A 22,851-nucleotide genomic window follows, 5' to 3' on the forward strand; every position below is an offset into this window, starting at 1 on the left:
GACAACAACTGCAGGGAGAACACATATTTTCAGATGAACATGGGAGGGCAGAAGGCTGCCTAATACTGAAGCACCCCCAAACAACAAACCAAATGCAACAACTAGTGCAAGCATTCCTGGGGTAAGTTCTGCAGAAGACGGATTTGCATATGGTGATGTCATCCAAGCAGTGGGTCAAAGTTGGCTTCAACCCTCGTCTGCATATGAAAACAGAAAAGGGGCGTGCAGGGCATGGTGGCCTTTTGCGGCGCTTGTCTGACCCCTAGTTTGCATTAAACACCTCCACCCTCCTTCGGTGTGGGGCTCATGTTGGCTATGCCCCAGCCCCTGAAGCATTCAAGCTGATTTCTTGCAGCAGCTGGGCACTGTAACAGCTCCAGAGCTGCTCTGTAAGGCAAGTAAAAGGGTGTGGGCCCTGCAGCACTACCTGTAGTTTGCATTGTGCATTGGAAGGCACAAAGTAAGCAGACGGGAGGAGAAGTCAGGATAGTGCACAAGGGTATAGAAGGGAGCGGCTGAAGAAAAGAGAAGTGGAAACAGACAGCAAACTAGGCTGGAGAGAGACCTGAGACAAAGAGATCTGAATTATACGAGAGCCGACCAGGGGAAACACAAATTATGCAGTCAAGTTTCCCACATTTGGGGAAATCGCAGGAGCAGCACACCCAGAGTACAATGGGTGAGCCTTGCCCTGGGAGAAGCACCTTCATGATCATAGTATCTCACCTGGCAGGTAAGTAGGAGTTGGGCTAGAGCTGGGGAGGGTCGCTGCTCGGGTACCCCCCTGTAAAGTGAAGGAGATCCAACTGAGGCAGCACAAGGGAACTCTCGAAAGAAGAACAAGGCTAAAGGAAAATCTGAGACAAAGAAATCTGACTTTTACTAGAGCTGACCAGAGGAAAGCACAAACACAGTCTCCCACTACCACAAATAATGCAGTCAAGTTTCCCACATTTGGGGAAATCACAGGGGTCAGCATACCCAAAATGCAATGAATGAACCTCACCCTGGGAGAAAAATCTTCATGACCATGGTATCTCCTATGCAAAATAAGTATGATTTGGAATAGGGCTGGGGAGGGCCGCTGCTCATGCACATCTCTGTCAAGTAAAGGAGATTCAACTGAGGCAGCACAAGGGAACTCTCATCTTGGGACAACAACTGCAGGGAGAACATATATTTTCAGATGAACATGGGAGGGCAGAAGGCTGCCTAATACTGAAGCACCCCCAAACAACAAACCAAATGCAACAACTAGTGCAAGCATTCCTGGGGGAAGGCCTGCCGCAGATGGATTTGCATATGGTGATGTCATCCAAGCAGTGGGTCAAAGTTGGCTTCAACCCTCGTCTGCATATGAAAAGAGAAAAGGGGCGTGCAGGGCATGGTGGCCTTTTGCGGCGCTTGGCTGACCCCTAGTTTGCATTAAACACCTCAACACTCCTTTGGTGTGGGGCTCATGTTGGCTATGCCCCAGCCCCTGAAGCATTCAAGCTGATTTCTTGCAGCAGCTGGGCACTGTAACAGCTCCAGAGCTGCTCTGTAAGGCAAGTAAAAGGGTGTGGGCCCTGCAGCACTACCTGTTGTGTGCATTGTGCATTGGAAGGCACAAAGTAAGCAGACGGGAGGAGAAGTCAGGATAGTGCACAAGGGTATAGAAGGGAGCGGCTGAAGAAAAGAGAAGTGGAAACAGACAGCAAACTAGGCTGGAGAGAGACCTGAGACAAAGAGATCTGAATTATACGAGAGCCGACGAGGGGAAACACAAATTATGCAGTCAAGTTTCCCACATTTGGGGAAATCGCAGGAGCAGCACACCCAGAGTGCAATGGTTGAACCTTGCCCTGGGAGAAGCACCTTCATGATCATAGTATCTCACCTGGCAGGTAAGTAGGAGTTGGGCTAGAGCTGGGGAGGGTCGCTGCTCGGGTTCCCCCCTGTGAAGTGAAGGAGATCCAACTGAGGCAGCACCAGGGAACTCTCGAAAGAAGAACAAGGCTAGAGGAAGATCTGAGACAAAGAAATCTGACTTTTACCAGAGCTGACCAGAGGAAAGCACAAACACAGTCCCCCACTACCACAAATAATGCAGTCGAGTTTCCCACATTTGGGAAAATCACAGGGGTCAGCATACCCAGAATGCAATGAATGAACCTCACCCTGGGAGAACAATCTTCATGACCATGGTATCTCCTATGCAAAATAAGTATGATTTGGGATAGGGCTGGTGAGGGCAGCTGCTCAGGCACATCTCTGTCAAGTAAAGGAGATTCAACTGAGGCAGCACAAGTGAACTCTCATCTGGGGACAACAACTGCAGGGAGACCACATCTTTTCAGATGAACATGGGAGGGCGGAAGGCTGCCTAATACTGAAGCACCATCAAATATCAAACCATATGCAACAACTAGTACAAGCACTCCTGGGGGAAGGTCTGCAGCAGACGGATTTGCATACGGTGATGTTATCCAAGCAGTGGGCCAAAGTTGACTGGAACCCTCATCTGCATATGAAAAAAGAAAAGGGGCATGCAGGGCATGGCGGCCTTTTGCAGTGCTTGGATGACCCCTAGTTCGCATTAAACACCTCCCCCCTCCTTTGGTGTGGGGCTCATGTTGGCCATGCCCCATCCCCTGAAGCATTCAAGCTGATTTCTTGCAGCAGCTGGGCACTGTAACAGCTCCAGAGCTGCTCTGTAAGGCAAGTAAAAGGGTGTGGGCCCTGCAGCACTACCTGTAGTTTGCATTGTGCATTGGAAGGCACAAAGTAAGCAGACGGGAGGAGAAGTCAGGATAGTGCACAAGGGTATAGAAGGGAGCGACTGAAGAAAAGAGAAGTGGAAACAGACAGCAAACTAGGCTGGAGAGAGACCTGAGACAAATAGATCTGAATTATACGAGAGCCGACCAGGGGAAACACAAATTATGCAGTCAAGTTTCCCACATTTGGGGAAATCGCAGGGGCAGCACACCCAGAGTGCAATGGGTGAGCCTTGCCCTGGGAGAAGCACCTTCATGATCATAGTATCTCACCTGGCAGGTAAGTAGGAGTTGGGCTAGAGCTGGGGAGGGTCGCTGCTCGGGTACCCCCCTGTGAAGTGAAGGAGATCCAACTGAGGCAGCACAATGGAACTCTCGAAAGAAGAACAAGGCTAGAGGAAAATCTGAGACAAAGAAATCTGACTTTTACCAGAGCTGACCAGAGGAAAGCACAAACACAGTCCCCCACTACCACAAATAATGCAGTCGAGTTTCCCACATTTGGGGAAATCACAGGGGTCAGCATACCCAGAATGCAATGCATGAACCTCACCCTGGGAGAAAAATCTTCATGACCATGGTATCGCCTATGCAAAATAAGTATGATTTGGGATAGGGCTGGGGAGGGCCGCTGCTCAGGCACATCTCTGTCAAGTAAAGGAGATTCAACTGAGGCAGCACAAGGGAACTCTCATCTGGGGACAACAACTGCAGGGAGAACACATATTTTCAGATGAACATGTGAGGGCAGAAGGCTGCCTAATGCTGAAGCACCCCCAAACAACAAACCAAATGCAACAACTAGTGCAAGCATTCCTGGGGGAAGGCCTGCAGCAGATGGATTTGCATATGGTGATGTCATCCAAGCAGTGGGTCAAAGTTGGCTTCAACCCTCGTCTGCATATGAAAAGAGAAAAGGGGCGTGCAGGGCATGGCGGCCTTTTGCAGCGCTTGGATGACCCCTAGTTCGCATTACACACCTCCACCCTCCTTCGGTGTGGGGCTCATGTTGGCTATGCCCCAGCCCCTGAAGCATTCAAGCTGATTTCTTGCAGCAGCTGGGCACTGTAACTGCTCCAGAGCTACTCTGTAAGGCAAGTAAAAGGGTGTGGGCCCTGCAGCACTACCTGTAGTTCGCATTGTGCGTTGGAAGGCACGAAGTAAGCAGACGGGAGAAGTCAGGATAGTGCGCAAGGGCATAGAAGGGAGCGGCTCAAGAAAAGAGAAGTGGAAACAGACAGCAAACTAGGCTGGAGAGAGACCTGAGACAAAGAGATCTGAATTATACGAGAGCCGACGAGGGGAAACACAAATTATGCAGTCAAGTTTCCCACATTTGGGGAAATCGCAGGAGCAGCACACCCAGAGTGCAATGGTTGAGCCTTGCCCTGGGAGAAGCACCTTCATGATCATAGTATCTCACCTGGCAGGTAAGTAGGAGTTGGGCTAGAGCTGGGGAGGGTCGCTGCTCGGGTTCCCCCCTGTGAAGTGAAGGAGATCCAACTGAGGCAGCACCAGGGAACTCTCGAAAGAAGAACAAGGCTAGAGGAAGATCTGAGACAAAGAAATCTGACTTTTACCAGAGCTGACCAGAGGAAAGCACAAACACAGTCCCCCACTACCACAAATAATGCAGTCGAGTTTCCCACATTTGGGAAAATCACAGGGGTCAGCATACCCAGAATGCAATGAATGAACCTCACCCTGGGAGAACAATCTTCATGACCATGGTATCTCCTATGCAAAATAAGTATGATTTGGGATAGGGCTGGTGAGGGCCGCTGCTCAGGCACATCTCTGTCAAGTAAAGGAGATTCAACTGAGGCAGCACAAGGGAACTCTCATCTGGGGACAACAACTGCAGGGAGACCACATCTTTTCAGATGAACATGGGAGGGCGGAAGGCTGCCTAATACTGAAGCACCATCAAATATCAAACCATATGCAACAACTAGTACAAGCACTCCTGGGGGAAGGTCTGCAGCAGACGGATTTGCATACGGTGATGTTATCCAAGCAGTGGGCCAAAGTTGACTGGAACCCTCATCTGCATATGAAAAGAGAAAAGGGGCATGCAGGGCATGGCGGCCTTTTGCAGTGCTTGGATGACCCCTAGTTCGCATTAAACACCCCCACCCTCCTTTGGTGTGGGGCTCATGTTGGCCATGCCCCATCCCCTGAAGCATTCAAGCTGATTTCTTGCAGCAGCTGGGCACTGTAACAGCTCCAGAGCTGTTCTGTAAGGCAAGTAAAAGGGTGTGGGCCCTGCAGCACCACCTGTTGTTCGCATTGTGCGTTGGAAGGCACAAATTAAGCAGACGGGAGGAGAAGTCAGGATAGTGCGCAAGGGCATACTTTTCTCTTAGTCCGGGGGCAAGGCTTCAAAATGGGGTCTGCAACGGAGGAGACACAGGGGGCGTGGTCACAGCAGCTTTTCTCTACAGCCTGCACCAGCAGGAGCCTACACCATTTTTTATGATCACGCTGAACTGCAGTGCGACTGCAATTACAGCATGGTCAAGAAGGGAGGCGTCATGCTGGGTGGCCATGCCCTGTCACTGTGCAGGAGCCAGCACAGCTCACACACTAGTCCCCGGGTGCAGCCCCCAACCCCCGGGACACCCGGAGCAACAAAATGTAGATTCAGGCCACCAGGCCACGCCCCTACCTATGAAACCATGCCTCCTTTTTACCATTGCGCTGTTTATCTGCGCGCACTGCATTACAATCTCCCTCGCCACCTTTCTGGGTGTCACCAGTGATAGTGACACCTCTGCCATGCTTGTATCAGCTGGTCCTAAGATCTACGCCTCAAGCCCTGAGTGTTTGCCCTTGTGACTTGTTGATCATCATAGCGAAGCAGATGCTTACAGAAAACTGCAGGGGCTTAGATTGAAAATAAAAAAATTGATGGGTATAAGGTAGAGAGGAGCGGGTTCGGTTCTCCGAGAACCGAATTCCCCACGAACTCCACGTGGTTTACACTGGTCCGAGGCAGGCTCGGTTGTTCCCGCGTGACTCGGAAAACCTGAACAAGGGAAAATGTCATCATCCCGCTGTCGGATTCTTGCGAGATTCGGATTCCATATAAAGAGCTGCGCGTTGCTGCCATTTTTACTCGTGCATTGAAGAGAGAGCGGAGAGGACGTGGCTATGTTCTCTCAGTGGAAATCTCAATATCAGTGCTCAGTATCAGTGGTTACTTATTGCTGCTCAGTAATACTAGTAGTGTGTCTCTCCTGCTCAGTGTCAGTTCTCAGTAGTATCCTCATCAGTGCTCAGTATCACTGCTCATTGTCTTGTGCTGCATTGTGGTGCTCAGCATACTACAGTACATTACTAATAGTCCAGTGCTGCATCTTGCTGCTCAGTGTCAGTTCTAGTATCCTCATCAGTGCTCACTATCACTGCTCATTGCATTGTGGTGTTCTGTATACTACAGTAACATAATAATATAGTATATATAGAGGAGCGGGTTCGGTTCTCCGAGAACCGAATTCCCGACGAACTCCACGTGGTTTACACTGGTCCGTGGCAGGCTCGGTTGTTCCCGCCTGACTCGGAAAACCTGAACAAGGGAAAATGTCATCATCCCGCTGTCGGATTCTCGCGAGATTCGGATTCCATATAAAGAGCTGCGCGTTGCCGCCATTTTTACTTGTGCATTGAAGAGAGAGCGGAGAGGACGTGGCTATGTTCTCTCAGTGGAAATCTCAATATCAGTGCCCAGTATCAGTGGTTACTTATTGCTGCTCAGTAATACTAGTAGTGTGTCTCTCCTGCTCAGTGTCAGTTCTCAGTAGTATCCTCATCAGTGCTCAGTATCACTGCTCATTGTCTTGTGCTGCATTGTGGTGCTCATGTTGGCTATGCCCCAGCCCCTGAAGCATTCAAGCTGATTTCTTGCAGCAGCTGGGCACTGTAACAGCTCCAGAGCTGCTCTGTAAGGCAAGTAAAAGGGTGTTGGCCCTGCAGCACTACCTGTAGTTTGCATTGTGCGTTGGAAGGCACAAAGTAAGCAGACAGGAGAAGTCAGGAGAGTGCACAAGGGCATAGAAGGCAGGGGCTCAAGAAAAGAGAAGTGGAAACAGACAGCAAACTAGGCTGGAGAGAGACCTGAGACAAAGAGATCTGAATTATACGAGTAGCCGACCAGAGGAAACACAAATTATGCAGTCAAGTGTCCCACATTTGGGGAAATCGTAGGAGCAGCACACCCAGAGTGCAATGGGTGAGCCTTGCCCTGGTAGAAGCACCTTCCTGATCATAGTATCTCACTTGGCAGGTAAGTAGGAGTTGGGCTTGAGCTGGGGAGGGTCGCTGCTCGGGCACCCCCCTGTCAAGTGAAGGAGATCCAACTGAGGCAGCACAAGGAAACTCTCAAAAAAAGAACAAGGCTAGAGGAAGATCTGAGACAAAGAAATCTGACTTTTACCAGAGCTGACCAGAGGAAAGCACAAACACAGTCCCCCACTACCACAAATAATGCAGTTGAGTTTCCCACATTTGGGGAAATCACAGGGGTCAGCATACCCAGAATGCAATGAATGAACCTCACCCTGGGAGAACAATCTTCATGACCATGGTATCTCCTATGCAAAATAAGTATGATTTGGGATAGGGCTGGGGAGGGCCGCTGCTCAGGCACATCTCTGTCAAGTAAAGGAGATTCAACTGAGGCAGCACAAGGGAACTCTCATCTGGGGACAACAACTGCAGGGAGAACACATATTTTCAGATGAACATGGGAGAGCTGAAGGCTGCCTAATACTGAAGCACCCCAAACAACAAACCAAATGCAACAACTAGTACAAGCATTCCTGGGGGAAGGTCTGCAGAAGACGGATTTGCATACGTGATGTCATCCAAGCAGTGGGCCAAAGTTGGCTGGAACCCTCATCTGCATATGAAAAGAGAAAAGGGGTATGCAGGGCATGGCGGCCTTTTGCGGCGCTTGGATGACCCTTAGTTCGCATTAAACACCTCCACCCTCCGTCGGTGTGGGGCTCATGTTGGCTATGCCCCAGCCCCTGAAGCATTCAAGCTGATTTCTTGCAGCAGCTGGGCACTGTAACAGCTCCAGAGCTGCTCTGAAAGGCAAGTAAAAGGGTGTGGGCCCTGCAGCACTACCTGTAGTTTGCATTGTGCGTTGGAAGGCACAAAGTAAGCAGACAGGAGAAGTCAGGAGAGTGCACAAGGGCATAGAAGGCAGCGGCTCAAGAAAAGAGAAGTGGAAACAGACAGCAAACTAGGCTGGAGAGAGACCTGAGACAAAGAGATCTGAATTATACGAGTAGCCGACTAGAGGAAACACAAATTATGCAGTCAAGTGTCCCACATTTGGGGAAATCGTAGGAGCAGCACACCCAGAGTGCAATGGGTGAGCCTTGCCCTGGGAGAAGCACCTTCCTGATCATAGTATCTCACCTGGCAGGTAAGTAGGAGTTGGGCTAGAGATGGGGAGGGTCGCTGCTCGGGCACCCCCCTGTCAAGTGAAGGAGATCCAACTGAGGCAGCACAAGGAAACTCTCGAAAAAAGAACAAGGCTAGAGGAAGATCTGAGACAAAGAAATCTGACTTTTACCAGAGCTGACCAGAGGAAAACACAAACACAGTCCCCCACTACCACAAATAATGCAGTTGAGTTTCCCACATTTGGGGAAATCACAGGGGTCAGCATACCCAGAATGCAATGAATGAACCTCACCCTGGGAGAACAATCTTTATGACCATGGTATCTCCTATGCAAAATAAGTATGATTTGAGATAGGGCTGGGGAGGGCCGCTGCTCAGGCACATCTCTGTCAAGTAAAGGAGATTCAACTGAGGCAGCACAAGGGAACTCTCATCTGGGGACAACAACTGCCGGGAGAACACATATTTTCAGATGAACATGGGAGGGCAGAAGGCTGTCTAATACTGAAGCACGCCCAAACAACAAACCAAATGCAACAACTAGTACAAGCATTCCTGGGAGAAGGTCTGCAGAAGACGGATTTGCATACGGTGATGTCATCCAAGCAGTGGGCCAAAGTTGGCTGGAACCCTCATCTGCATATGTTGAAGATACAATTTGTGAATTGCATTTAACACTATCTCCCTTTCCTGGGGAGAAGATGGTAGGGCCGATTTGAAAAACCGGCGAGGAGGCACCTCTTCGAATTTCAGCTTGTAACCCTGAGAAACAATTTCTATTGCCTAGGGATCCTCCTGCGAATGAACCCAGATGTGGCTGAAAACTCGAAGACGTGCCCCCAACTGGGCGGACTCCTTTAGCGGAGCCCCAGCGTCATGCGGTGGATTTTGTAGAGGCCGGGGAGGACTTCTGTTCCTGGGAACTAGCTGTGTTGTGCAGCTTCTTCCCTCTGCCCTTACCTCTGGCAAAAAAAGGACGCACCTCGTACTTTCTTGTTTCTCTGTGATCGAAAGGACTGCATTTGATAATGTGGTGCTTTCTTAGGCTGTGAGGGAATATAAGGCAAAAAATTTGATTTACCAGCTGTAGCTGTGGAGACTAGGTCCGAGAGACCTTCCCCAAACAATTCCTCACCCCTGTAAGGTAAAACCTCCATATGCCTTTTTGAGTCGGCATCACCTGTCCATTGCCGGGTCCATAGGACTCGTCTAGCAGAAATCGACATAGCGTTTATTCTAGAACCCAGTAGACTAATGTCACTTTGAGCATCTCTCATATATAGGACAGCATCTTTTATATGCCCTATTGTCAATAACATAGCATCCTTATCTAGGGTCTCAATCTCTGCTGATAAGGTATCTGTCCATGCTGCCACCGCGCTACAACCCCGGCCGACGCAATTGCCGGTCTGAGTAAGGTACCAGAATGTGTGTAAATGGAATTTAGGGTAACCTCCTGCTTGCGGTCAGCAGGGTCCCTGATGGTAGCCGTATCCTGGGATGGCAGCGCTACCTTTTTGGATAAGCGTGTCAATGCTTTATCCACCCTAGGGGAGGATTCCCACCGTATCCTGTCCATTGGCGGGAAAGGATACGCCATAAGAATCCTTTTGGGAATCTGCAGCTTTTTGTCTGGAGATTCCCAAGCTTTTTCACATAATTCGTTCAACTCATGTGAGGGGGGAAAGGTTATCTCAGGTTTCTTTCCCTTATACATGTGTACCCTCGTGTCAGGGACAGGGGACTCTGTGATGTGCAAAACATCTTTTATTGCAATAATCATATATCGAATACATTTAGCCAATTTTGGCTGTAACTTTGCATCATCGTAGTCGACACTGGAGTCAGAATCTGTGTCGGTATCTGTGTCAACTATTTGGGATAGTGGGCGCTATTGAGACCCCGAAGGTCCCTGCGACATAGGGACAGGCATGGGTTGACTCCCTGACTGTTCCCTAGCTTCAGCTTTGTCTAATCTCTTGTGTAATAAGTTTACATTAGCACTTAAAACATTCCACATATCCATCCAGTCAGGTGTCGGCGTTGTCGATGGAGACACCACATTAATTTGCTCCTGCTCCTCTCTAGGAGAGCCTTCTACCTCAGACATGTCGACACACGTGTACCGACACACCATACACTCAGGGAATCCTCTTATCTGAGGACAGTTCCCCAACAATGCCCTTTGGAGAGACAGAGAGAGAGAGTATGCCAGCACACACCCCAGCGCTATATGACCCAGGAAAAAAACACAATAATTTTATGTTTACCCAGTAGCGCTGTATTTCCATATATATATGCGCCTAATTATGTGCCCCCCTCTTCTTTAAGACCCTCTTTCTACCGTGGTATAAGCAGGGGAGAGTCCGTGGAGCTTCCCCTCAGCGGTGCTGTGGAGAAAATGGCGCTGGTGAGTGCTGAGGGAGAAGCCCCACCCCCTCAGCGACGGGCTTCTGTCCCGCTCAAATATAGTAAAAAAATGGCGGGGGCTCTTATATATATATACAGTGCCTAGCTGCATATATATTTATTTTGCCAAAGAGAGGTCTATATTGCTGCCCAGGGCGTCCCCCCTGCGCCCTTCACCCTTACACTGACTGCCGTGTGTGAGGTGTATTGGAGCAATGGAGCACAGCTTTACTGCTGTGCGTTACCTCAGTGAAGATCATGAAGTCTTCCGCCGCCTCTGAAGTCTTCTTTTCTTCTCATACTCACCCGGCTTCTATCTTCCGGCTCTGCGAGGGGGACGGCGGCGCGGCTCTGGGACGGACGGCGAGGGTGAGACCTGCGTACCGATCCCTCTGGAGCTAATGCTGTACAGTAGCCTAAGAAGCAGAGCCTATCAACTCACAGAAGTAGGTGTGCATCTCTCCCCTCCGCCCCTCGATGCAGGGAGTCTGTTGCCAGCAGGCTCCCTGAAAATAAAAAAATCTAACAAATATACTTTCTGTCAGGAAACTCAGGAGAGCTCCCTGAAAAGCACCCAGTCTCCTCTGGGCACAGTAGTAAACTGAGGTCTGGAGGAGGGGCATAGAGGGAGGAGCCAGTGCACACCCAGATCTAAAGTCTTTCTTAAAGTGCCCATGTCTCCTGCGGAGCCCGTCTATCCCCCATGGTCCTTACGGAGTCCCCAGCATCCTCTAGGACGTAAGAGAAAAATTATGCTGGCAGAAAAATCCAATTGAGTGATTAAACAGCTCCAGAGCTGCTCTATAAGGCAAGTAAAAGGGTGTGGGCCCTGCAGCACTACCTGTAGTTTGCATTGTGCATTGGAAGCCTAGTTTGCTGTCTGTTTCCACTTCTTTTTTCTTGAGCCCCTCCCGTCTATACCCTTGTGCACTATCCTGACTTCTCCTCCCGTCTGCTTACTTTGTGCCTTCCAATGCACAATGCAAACTACAGGTAGTGCTGCAGGGCCCACACCCTTTTACTTGCCTTACAGAGCAGCTCTTGAGCTGTTACAGTGCCCAGCTGCTGCAAGAAATCAGCGTGAATGCTTCAGGGGCTGGGGCATGGCCAACATGAGCCCCACACCGAAGGAGGGTGGGGGTGTTTAATGCGAACTAGGGGTCTCGCACAATGCGAACTACAGGTAGTGCTGCAGGGCCCACACCCTTTTACTTGCCTTACAGAGCAGCTCTGGAGCTGTTACAGTGCCCAGCTGCTGCAAGAAATCAGCTTGAATCCTTCAGGGGCTGGGGCATAGCCAACATGAGCCCCACACCGACGGAGGGTGGAGGTGTTTAATGCGAACTAGGGGTCATCCAAGTGCCGCAAAAGGCCGCCATGCCCTGCACGCCCCTTTTCTCTTTTCATATGCAGACGAGGGTTGAAGCCAACTTTGACCCACTGCTTGGATGACATCGCCATATGCAAATCCATCTGCTGCTGGCCTTCCCCCAGGAATGCTTGCACTAGTTGTTGCATTTGGTTTGTTGTTTGGGGGTGCTTCAGTATTAGGCAGCCTTCTGCCCTCCCATGTTCATCTGAAAATATGTGTTCTCCCTGCAGTTGTTGTCCCCGGATGAGAGTTCCCTTGTGCTGCCTCAGTTGAATCTCCTTTACTTGACAGAGATGTGCCTGAGCAGCGGCCCTCCCCAGCCCTATCCCAAATCATACTTATTTTGCATAGGAGATACCATGGTCATGAAGACTGTTCTCCCAGGGTGCGGTTCATTCATTGCATTCTGGGTATGCTGACCCCTGTGATTTCCCCAAATGTGGGAAACTCGACTGCATTATTTAATGCGAACTAGGGGTCATCCAAGCACCGCAAAAGGCCGCCATGCCCTGCATACCCCTTTTCTCTTTTCATAAGCAGACGAGGTTTGAAGCCAACTTTGACCCACTGCTTGGATGACATCACTTGCTGCCTTCCCAATGAAGCAAGTTTAATTTAATAATAGGTGAAAAACCATCCCTACAAAGGTGTTAATCAGATACTTGGCTTTGTGGACACTTTTCAGAGCACAAATTTGTTAGCATAAAAATAAAGCCAGAAAATGAAGAGCTGTTTAATCACTCAATTGGATTTTTCTGCCAGCATATTTCTTTTTCTCTGCAACCCACTGCTAAATTGTGCTTCCTAGCTGTTTTTATAAAATCACTGAATCAAATCTAACTCTGATTACATCAGAGAAGGCCAGGTACCCTACACCATAACAGGGGGTTTGAAATTTTGACTTGTCTACTTAAAGATCACCAAAATCTGATAACAAGGTCAATTAAGTCCCTGGGTGGGATTGAACCACCAACCTTTTGGTTAATAGCCTTACACACTAACTGATTGCGCCACAGCGACACTTTGCAAAAGTACATACTGACAAAGGCTAATAAGCATTCATCTAGAACGATTCCTAGAAACATTTTAAAAAGTCAATAATGTGGAGAGTTTTTGTAAGATGTTTCTTCCATCAACCAATGAAGAAACACATTGGTACTTTCCCATGATGAGTGAGTGCTTCAGGATCTTTTGCACTTACATGTGCAGCAGAGTACTGTAATGGAAGCATGCTGGGTCCATAACCCAGAGGTAGGCAGATTGAAACTATCCTCTGCTATATGCATTTTTTTTTGTTAATTAAAGTAATCCAAAACTGGGATTGATATTTTTGCTCTTTTATTTTTACTTAAAGTACAATAACTTTTACCATTTTAATTTGTTTTAATAGTATATTGACAGTATTGTTTTCTTTCAAAAATCCAATTAATTTTCTTTACCCGATTATTAAAATGGTAATTGACAAAAACAAACTACATTGTCACCAGAAGAGCAATACAAAATGTACAAGTGATATATTAAAATCATCTTTCCAGCTTGAATTTCAATGATGCATTGGGGCAACGATTTTGTGAGAAACATCTTCACCCTTAAATAAAGATTTTCTTAATTCCTTACCTGTGTGCTAATTAGATATCACCTTGTTTTCACATTAAACAGACTTCCACATGCGAAAGCAGCAAGGATGCAGTGGCGTTAATGTTTCCTGGTGTCAACCTGTATTATTTCAGTAGACATTGAAATGAAGATGCATCTTGCTGCCTTTCCAATGAAGCAAGTTTAATTTAGTAATAGGTGAAAAACCATCCCTACAAAGGTGTTAATCAGAGACTTGGCTTTGTGGACACTTTTCAGAGAACAAATTTGTTAGTATAAAAATAAAGCCAGAAAATGAAGAGCTGTTTAATCACTCAATTGGATTTTTCTGCCAGCATATTTCTTTTTCTCTGCAACCCACTGCTAAATTGTTCTTCCTAGCTGTTTTTATAAAATCACTGAATCAAATCTAACTCTGATTACATTAGAGAAGGCCAGGTACCCTACACCATAACAGGGGGTTTGAAATTTTGACTTGTCTACTTAAAGATCACCAAAATCTGATAACAAGGTCAATTAAGTCCCTGGGTGGGATTGAACCACCAACCTTTTGGTTAATAGCCTTACACACTAACCGATTGCGCCACAACGACACTTTGCAAAAGAACATACTGACAAAGGCTAATAAGCATTCATCTAGAACGATTCCTAGAAACATTTTAAAAAGTCAATAATGTGGAGAGTTTTTGTAAGATGTTTCTTCCATCAACCAATGAAGAAACACATTGGTACTTTCCCATGATGAGTGAGTGCTTCAGGATCTCTTGCACTTACATGTGCAGCAGAGTACTGTAATGGAAGCATGCTGGGTCCATAACCCAGAGGTAGGCAGATTGAAACTATCCTCTGCTATATGCATTTTTTTTTGTTAATTAAAGTAATCCAAAACTGGGATTGATATTTTTGCTCTTTTATTTTTACTTAAAGTACAATAACTTTTACCATTTTAATTTGTTTTAATAGTATTGTTTTCTTTAAAAAATCCTATTAATTTTCTTTACCCGATTATTAAAATGGTAATTGACAAAAACAAACTACATTGTCACCAGAAGAGCAATACAAAATGTACAAGTGATATATTAAAATCATCTTTCCAGCTTGAATTTCAATGATGCATTGGGGCAACGATTTTGTGAGAAACATCTTCACCCTTAAATAAAGATGTTCTTAATTCCTTACCTGTGTGCTAATTAGATATCACCTTGTTTTCACATTAAACAGACTTCCACATGAGAAAACAGCAAAGATGCAGTGGCGTTAATGTTTCCTGGTGTCAACCTGTATTATTTCCGTAGATATTGAAATGAGGATGCATCTTGCTGCCTTTCCAATGAAGCAAGTTTAATTTAGTAATAGGTGAAAAACCATCCCTACAAAGATGTTAATCAGATACTTGGCTTTGTGGACACTTTTCAGAGAACAAATTTGTTATCATAAAAATAAAGCCAGAAAATGAAGATCTGTTTAATCACTCAATTCGATTTTTCTGCCAGCATTTTTCTTTTTCTCTGCAACCCACTGCTAAATTGTGCTTCCTAGCTGTTTTTTTATAAAATCACTTAATCAAATCTAACTCTGATTACATCAGAGAAGGCCAGGTACCCTACACCATAAGAGGGGGTTTGCAATTTTGACTTGTCTACTTAAATATTACCAAAATCTGATCACAAGGTCAATTACGTCCCTGGATGGGATTGAACCCCCAACCTTTTGATTAATAGCTGAACACACTAACCGATTGCGCCACAGAGACACTTTGCGAAAAGTACATACTGACAAAGACTAATAAGCATTCATCTAGAACGTTTCCTAGAAAAACTTTAAAAAGTCAATAATCTGGAGAGTTTTTGTAAGATGTTTCTTCCAGCAACCAATGAAGAAACACATTGTTACTTTCGCATGATGAGTGAGTGCTTCAGGATCTCTTGCACTTACATGTGCAGCAGAGTACTGCAATGGAAGCATGCTGGGCCCATAACCCAGAGGTAGGCAGATTGAAACTATCCTTTGCTATATGCATTTTTTTTTGTTCATTAAAGTAATCCAAAACTGGGATTGATATTTTAGCTTTTATTTTTACTTAAAGTACAATAACTTTTACCATTTTAATTTGTTTTAATAGTATATTGACAGTATTGTTTTCTTTTAAAAATCCAATTAATTTTCTTTACCCGATTATTAAAATGGTAATTGACAAAAACAAACTACATTGTCACCAGAAGAGCAATACAAAATGTACAAGTGATATATTAAAATCATCTTTCCAGCTTGAATTTCAATGATGCATTGGGGCAACGATTTTGTGAGAAACATCTTCACCCTTAAATAAAGATTTTCTTAATTCCTTACCTGTGTGCTAATTAGATATCACCTTGTTTTCACATTAAACAGACTTCCACATGAGAAAGCAGCAAGGATGCAGTGGCGTTAATGTTTCCTGGTGTCAACCTGTATTATTTCAGTAGATATTGAAATGAGGATGCATCTTGCTGCCTTTCCAATGAAGCAAGTTTAATTTAGTAATAGGTGAAAAACCATCCCTACAAATATGTTAATCAGATACTTGGCTTTGTGGACACTTTTCAGAGAACAAATTCGTTAGCATAAAAATAAAGCCAGAAAATGAAGAGCTATTTAATCACTCAATTGGATTTTTCTGCCAGCATATTTCTTTTTCTCTGCAACCCACTGCTAAATTGTGCTTCCTAGCTGTTTTTTTTATAAAATCACTGATTCAAATCTAACTCTGATTACATCAGAGTAGGCCAGGTACCCTACACCATAAGAAGGGGGTTTGAAATTTTGACTTGTCTACTTAAAGATCACCAAAATCTGATAACAAGGTCAATTACATCCCTGGGTGGGATTGAACCACCAACCCTTTGATTAATAACCAAACACACTAACAGATTGCGCCACAGAGACACTTTACAAACGTACATACTGACAAAGGCTAATAAGCATTCATCTAGAACGTTTCCTAGAAAAACTTTAAAAAGTCAATAATCTGGAGAGTTTTTGTAAGATGTTTCTTCCATCAACCAACGAAGAAACACATTGGTACTTTCCCATGATGAGTGAGTGCTTCAGGATCTCTTGCACTCACATGTGCAGCAGAGTACTGCAATGGAAAAATGCTGGGCCCATAACCCAGAGGTAGGCAGATTGAAACTATCCTCTGCTATATGCATTTTTTTTTGTTAATTAAAGTAATCCAAAACTGGGATTGATATTTTTGCTCTTTTATTTTTACTTAAAGTACAATAACTTTTACCATTTTAATTTGTTTTAATAGTATATTGCCAGTATTGTTTTCTTTCAAAAATCCACTTAATTTTCTTTACCCTATTATTAAAATGGTAATTGACAAAAACAAACTACATTGTCACCAGAAGAGCAATACAAAATGTACAAGTGATATATTAAAATCATCTTTCCAGCTTGAATTTCAATGATGCATTGGGGCAACGATTTTGTGAGAAACACCTTCACCCTTAAATAAAGATTTTCTTAATTCCTTACCTGTGTGCTAATTAGATATCACCTTGTTTTCACATTAAACAGACTTCCACATGCGAAAGCAGCAAGGATGCAGTGGCGTTAATGTTTCCTGGTGTCAACCTGTATTATTTCAGTAGACATTGAAATGAGGATGCATCTTGCTGCCTTTCCAATGAAGCAAGTTTAATTTAGTAATAGGTGAAAAACCATCCCTACAAAGGTGTTAATCAGAGACTTGGCTTTGTGGACACTTTTCAGAGAACAAATTTGTTAGCATAAAAATAAAGCCAGAAAATGAAGAGCTGTTTAATCACTCAATTTGATTTTTTTGCCAGCATATTTCTTTTTCTCTGCAACCCACTGCTAAATTGTGCTTCCTAGCTGTTTTTATAAAATCACTGAATCAAATCTAACTCTGATTACATCAGAGAAGGCCAGGTACCCTACACCATAACAGGGGGTTTGAAATTTTGACTTGTCTACTTAAAGATCACCAAAATCTGATAACAAGGTCAATTACGTCCCTGGGTGGGATTGAACCACCAACCTTTTGGTTAATAACCATACACACTAACTGATTGCGCCACAGCGACACTTTGCAAAAGTACATACTGACAAAGGCTAATAAGCATTCATCTAGAACGTTTCCTAGAAACATTTTAAAAAGTCAATAATGTGGAGAGTTTTTGTAAGATGTTTCTTCCATCAACCAATGAAGAAACACATTGGTACTTTCCCATGATAAGTTAGTGCTTCAGGACCTCTTGCACTTACATGTGCAGCAGAGTACTGTAATGGAAGCATGCTGGGTCCATAACCCAGAGGTAGGCAGATTGAAACTATCCTCTGATATATGCATTTTTTTTTGTTAATTAAAGTAATCCAAAACTGGGATTGATATTTTTGCTCTTTTATTTTTACTTAAAGTACAATAACTTTTACCATTTTAATTTGTTTTAATAGTATATTGACAGTATTGTTTTCTTTCAAAAATCCAATTAATTTTCTTTACCCGATTATTAAAATGGTAATTGACAAAAACAAACTACATTGTCACCAGAAGAGCAATACAAAATGTACAAGTGATATATTAAAATCATCTTTCCAGCTTGAATTTCAATGATGCATTGGGGCAACGATTTTGTGAGAAACATCTTCACCCTTAAATAAAGATTTTCTTAATTCCTTACCTGTGTGCTAATTAGATATCACCTTGTTTTCACATTAAACAGACTTCCACATGCGAAAGCAGCAAGGATGCAGTGGCGTTAATGTTTCCTGGTGTCAACCTGTATTATTTCAGTAGACATTGAAATGAGGATGCATCTTGCTGCCTTTCCAATGAAGCAAGTTTAATTTAGTAATAGGTGAAAAACCATCCCTACAAAGGTGTTAATCAGAGACTTGGCTTTGTGGACACTTTTCAGAGAACAAATTTGTTAGCATAAAAATAAAGCCAGAAAATGAAGAGCTGTTTAATCACTCAATTGGATTTTTTTGCCAGCATATTTCTTTTTCTCTGCAACCCACTGCTAAATTGTGCTTCCTAGCTGTTTTTATAAAATCACTGAATCAAATCTAACTCTGATTACATCAGAGAAGGCCAGGTACCCTACACCATAACAGGGGGTTTGAAATTTTGACTTGTCTACTTAAAGATCACCAAAATCTGATAACAAGGTCAATTACGTCCCTGGGTGGGATTGAACCTCCAACCTTTTGGTTAATAACCATACACACTAACTGATTGCGCCACAGCGACACTTTGCAAAAGTACATACTGACAAAGGCTAATAAGCATTCATCTAGAACGTTTCCTAGAAACATTTTAAAAAGTCAATAATGTGGAGAGTTTTTGTAAGATGTTTCTTCCAACAACCAATGAAGAAACACATTGGTACTTTCCCATGATAAGTGAGTGCTTCAGGACCTCTTGCACTTACATGTGCAGCAGAGTACTGTAATGGAAGCATGCTGGGTCCATAACCCAGAGGTAGGCAGATTGAAACTATCCTCTGCTATATGCATTTTTTTTTTGTTAATTAAAGTAATCCAAAACTGGGATTGATATTTTTGCTCTTTTATTTTTACTTAAAGTACAATAACTTTTACCATTTTAATTTGTTTTAATAGTATATTGACAGTATTGTTTTCTTTCAAAAATCCAATTAATTTTCTTTACCCGATTATTAAAATGGTAATTGACAAAAACAAACTACATTGTCACCAGAAGAGCAATACAAAATGTACAAGTGATATATTAAAATCATCTTTCCAGCTTGAATTTCAATGATGCATTGGGGCAACGATTTTGTGAGAAACATCTTCACCCTTAAATAAAGATTTTCTTAATTCCTTACCTGTGTGCTAATTAGATATCACCTTGTTTTCACATTAAACAGACTTCCACATGCGAAAGCAGCAAGGATGCAGTGGCGTTAATGTTTCCTGGTGTCAACCTGTATTATTTCAGTAGACATTGAAATGAGGATGCATCTTGCTGCCTTTCCAATGAAGCAAGTTTAATTTAGTAATAGGTGAAAAACCATCCCTACAAAGGTGTTAATCAGAGACTTGGCTTTGTGGACACTTTTCAGAGAACAAATTTGTTAGCATAAAAATAAAGCCAGAAAATGAAGAGCTGTTTAATCACTCAATTGGATTTTTTTGCCAGCATATTTCTTTTTCTCTGCAACCCACTGCTAAATTGTGCTTCCTAGCTGTTTTTATAAAATCACTGAATCAAATCTAACTCTGATTACATCAGAGAAGGCCAGGTACCCTACACCATAACAGGGGGTTTGAAATTTTGACTTGTCTACTTAAAGATCACCAAAATCTGATAACAAGGTCAATTACGTCCCTGGGTGGGATTGAACCTCCAACCTTTTGGTTAATAACCATACACACTAACTGATTGCGCCACAGCGACACTTTGCAGAAGTACATACTGACAAAGGCTAATAAGCATTCATCTAGAACGTTTCCTAGAAACATTTTAAAAAGTCAATAATGTGGAGAGTTTTTGTAAGATGTTTCTTCCAACAACCAATGAAGAAACACATTGGTACTTTCCCATGATAAGTGAGTGCTTCAGGACCTCTTGCACTTACATGTGCAGCAGAGTACTGTAATGGAAGCATGCTGGGTCCATAACCCAGAGGTAGGCAGATTGAAACTATCCTCTGCTATATGCATTTTTTTTTTGTTAATTAAAGTAATCCAAAACTGGGATTGATATTTTTGCTCTTTTATTTTTACTTAAAGTACAATAACTTTTACCATTTTAATTTGTTTTAATAGTATATTGACAGTATTGTTTTCTTTCAAAAATCCAATTAATTTTCTTTACCCGATTATTAAAATGGTAATTGACAAAAACAAACTACATTGTCACCAGAAGAGCAATACAAAATGTACAAGTGATATATTAAAATCATCTTTCCAGCTTGAATTTCAATGATGCATTGGGGCAACGATTTTGTGAGAAACATCTTCACCCTTAAATAAAGATTTTCTTAATTCCTTACCTGTGTGCTAATTAGATATCACCTTGTTTTCACATTAAACAGACTTCCACATGAGAAAGCAGCAAGGATGCAGTGGCGTTAATGTTTCCTGGTGTCAACCTGTATTATTTCAGTAGATATTGAAATGAGGATGCATCTTGCTGCCTTTCCAATGAAGCAAGTTTAATTTAGTAATAGGTGAAAAACCATCCCTACAAATATGTTAATCAGATACTTGGCTTTGTGGACACTTTTCAGAGAACAAATTCGTTAGCATAAAAATAAAGCCAGAAAATGAAGAGCTGTTTAATCACTCAATTGGATTTTTCTGCCAGCATATTTCTTTTTCTCTGCAACCCACTGCTAAATTGTGCTTCCTAGCTGTTTTTTTTTATAAAATCACTGATTCAAATCTAACTCTGATTACATCAGAGTAGGCCAGGTACCCTACACCATAAGAAGGGGGTTTGAAATTTTGACTTGTCTACTTAAAGATCACCAAAATCTGATAACAAGGTCAATTACATCCCTGGGTGGGATTGAACCACCAACCCTTTGATTAATAACCAAACACACTAACAGATTGCGCCACAGAGACACTTTACAAACGTACATACTGACAAAGGCTAATAAGCATTCATCTAGAACGTTTCCTAGAAAAACTTTAAAAAGTAAATAATCTGGAGAGTTTTTGTAAGATGTTTCTTCCATCAACCAACGAAGAAACACATTGGTACTTTCCCATGATGAGTGAGTGCTTCAGGATCTCTTGCACTTACATGTGCAGCAGAGTACTGCAATGGAAAAATGCTGGGCCCCTAACCCAGAGGTAGGCAGATTGAAACTATCCTCTGCTATATGCATTTTTTTTTGTTAATTAAAGTAATCCAAAACTGGGATTGATATTTTTGCTCTTTTATTTTTACTTAAAGTACAATAACTTTTACCATTTTAATTTGTTTTAATAGTATATTGACAGTATTGTTTTCTTTCAAAAATCCACTTAATTTTCTTTACCCTATTATTAAAATGGTAATTGACAAAAACAAACTACATTGTCACCAGAAGAGCAATACAAAATGTACAAGTGATATATTAAAATCATCTTTCCAGCTTGAATTTCAATGATGCATTGGGGCAACGATTTTGTGAGAAACACCTTCACCCTTAAATAAAGATTTTCTTAATTCCTTACCTGTGTGCTAATTAGATATCACCTTGTTTTCACATTAAACAGACTTCCACATGCGAAAGCAGCAAGGATGCAGTGGCGTTAATGTTTCCTGGTGTCAACCTGTATTATTTCAGTAGACATTGAAATGAGGATGCATCTTGCTGCCTTTCCAATGAAGCAAGTTTAATTTAGTAATAGGTGAAAAACCATCCCTACAAAGGTGTTAATCAGAGACTTGGCTTTGTGGACACTTTTCAGAGAACAAATTTGTTAGCATAAAAATAAAGCCAGAAAATGAAGAGCTGTTTAATCACTCAATTGGATTTTTTTGCCAGCATATTTCTTTTTCTCTGCAACCCACTGCTAAATTGTGCTTCCTAGCTGTTTTTATAAAATCACTGAATCAAATCTAAACATCAGAGAAGGCCAGGTACCCTACACCATAACAGTGGGTTTGAAATTTTGACTTGTCTACTTAAAGATCACCAAAATCTGATAACAAGATCAATTAAGTCCCTGGGTGGGATTGAACAACCAACCTTTTGGTTAATAGCCTTACACACTAACTGATTGCGCCACAGCGACACTTTGCGAAAGTACTTACTGACAAAGGCTAATAAGCATTCATCTAGAATGATTCCTAGAAACATTTTAAAAAGTCAATAATGTGGAGAGTTTTTGTAAGATGTTTCTTCCATCAACCAATGAAGAAACACATTGGTACTTTCCCATGATGAGTGAGTGCTTCAGGATCTCTTGCACTTACATGTGCAGCAGAGTACTGTAATGGAAGCATGCTGGGTCCATAACCCAGAGGTAGGCAGATTGAAACTATTCTCTGCTATATGCATTTTTTTTGTTAATTAAAGTAATCCAAAACTGGGATTGATATTTTTGCTCTTTTATTTTTACTTAAAGTACAATAACTTTTACCATTTTAATTTGTTTTAATAGTATTGTTTTCTTTAAAAAATCCTATTAATTTTCTTTACCCGATTATTAAAATGGTAATTGACAAAAACAAACTACATTGTCACCAGAAGAGCAATACAAAATGTACAAGTGATATATTAAAATCATCTTTCCAGCTTGAATTTCAATGATGCATTGGGGCAA

At 43.0% G+C, this 22,851-nt stretch overlaps 10 non-coding genes and 3 pseudogenes across 10 annotated transcripts; 1 reads left to right on the top strand and 12 right to left on the bottom strand.

Moving 5' to 3' along the window:
- Window positions 1–578: 578 nt before the first annotated feature.
- LOC135015253 (U1 spliceosomal RNA) lies at window positions 579–741 on the bottom strand. Its single transcript, XR_010213587.1, has one exon. It is a non-coding gene; the product is annotated as a U1 spliceosomal RNA (small nuclear RNA).
- A 152-nt stretch (window positions 742–893) lies between these two features.
- On the bottom strand, window positions 894–1,057 carry LOC135015130 (U1 spliceosomal RNA). Its single transcript, XR_010213480.1, has one exon. It is a non-coding gene; the product is annotated as a U1 spliceosomal RNA (small nuclear RNA).
- A 701-nt stretch (window positions 1,058–1,758) lies between these two features.
- LOC135015360 (U1 spliceosomal RNA) lies at window positions 1,759–1,894 on the bottom strand (annotated as a pseudogene).
- A 152-nt stretch (window positions 1,895–2,046) lies between these two features.
- On the bottom strand, window positions 2,047–2,210 carry LOC135015307 (U1 spliceosomal RNA). The gene has a single exon (XR_010213624.1). It is a non-coding gene; the product is annotated as a U1 spliceosomal RNA (small nuclear RNA).
- Window positions 2,211–2,884: 674 nt separating this feature from the next.
- Window positions 2,885–3,047, bottom strand: LOC135015185 (U1 spliceosomal RNA). Its single transcript, XR_010213533.1, has one exon. It is a non-coding gene; the product is annotated as a U1 spliceosomal RNA (small nuclear RNA).
- Window positions 3,048–3,199: 152 nt separating this feature from the next.
- LOC135015106 (U1 spliceosomal RNA) lies at window positions 3,200–3,363 on the bottom strand. Its single transcript, XR_010213455.1, has one exon. It is a non-coding gene; the product is annotated as a U1 spliceosomal RNA (small nuclear RNA).
- A 698-nt stretch (window positions 3,364–4,061) lies between these two features.
- LOC135015326 (U1 spliceosomal RNA) lies at window positions 4,062–4,197 on the bottom strand (annotated as a pseudogene).
- Window positions 4,198–4,349: 152 nt separating this feature from the next.
- LOC135015318 (U1 spliceosomal RNA) lies at window positions 4,350–4,513 on the bottom strand. Its single transcript, XR_010213627.1, has one exon. It is a non-coding gene; the product is annotated as a U1 spliceosomal RNA (small nuclear RNA).
- A 2,375-nt stretch (window positions 4,514–6,888) lies between these two features.
- Window positions 6,889–7,052, bottom strand: LOC135015401 (U1 spliceosomal RNA). The gene has a single exon (XR_010213670.1). It is a non-coding gene; the product is annotated as a U1 spliceosomal RNA (small nuclear RNA).
- A 152-nt stretch (window positions 7,053–7,204) lies between these two features.
- LOC135015074 (U1 spliceosomal RNA) lies at window positions 7,205–7,368 on the bottom strand. The gene has a single exon (XR_010213423.1). It is a non-coding gene; the product is annotated as a U1 spliceosomal RNA (small nuclear RNA).
- Window positions 7,369–8,037: 669 nt separating this feature from the next.
- LOC135015310 (U1 spliceosomal RNA) lies at window positions 8,038–8,201 on the bottom strand. Its single transcript, XR_010213626.1, has one exon. It is a non-coding gene; the product is annotated as a U1 spliceosomal RNA (small nuclear RNA).
- A 152-nt stretch (window positions 8,202–8,353) lies between these two features.
- On the bottom strand, window positions 8,354–8,517 carry LOC135015015 (U1 spliceosomal RNA). The gene has a single exon (XR_010213365.1). It is a non-coding gene; the product is annotated as a U1 spliceosomal RNA (small nuclear RNA).
- A 3,772-nt stretch (window positions 8,518–12,289) lies between these two features.
- Window positions 12,290–12,468, top strand: LOC135015421 (U1 spliceosomal RNA; annotated as a pseudogene).
- The last annotated feature ends 10,383 nt before the right edge of the window (window positions 12,469–22,851 follow it).

The sequence above is a fragment of the Pseudophryne corroboree genome, unplaced genomic scaffold, assembly GCF_028390025.1.
Source record: "Pseudophryne corroboree isolate aPseCor3 unplaced genomic scaffold, aPseCor3.hap2 scaffold_294, whole genome shotgun sequence".
Classification (NCBI taxonomy): domain Eukaryota; kingdom Metazoa; phylum Chordata; class Amphibia; order Anura; family Myobatrachidae; genus Pseudophryne; species Pseudophryne corroboree.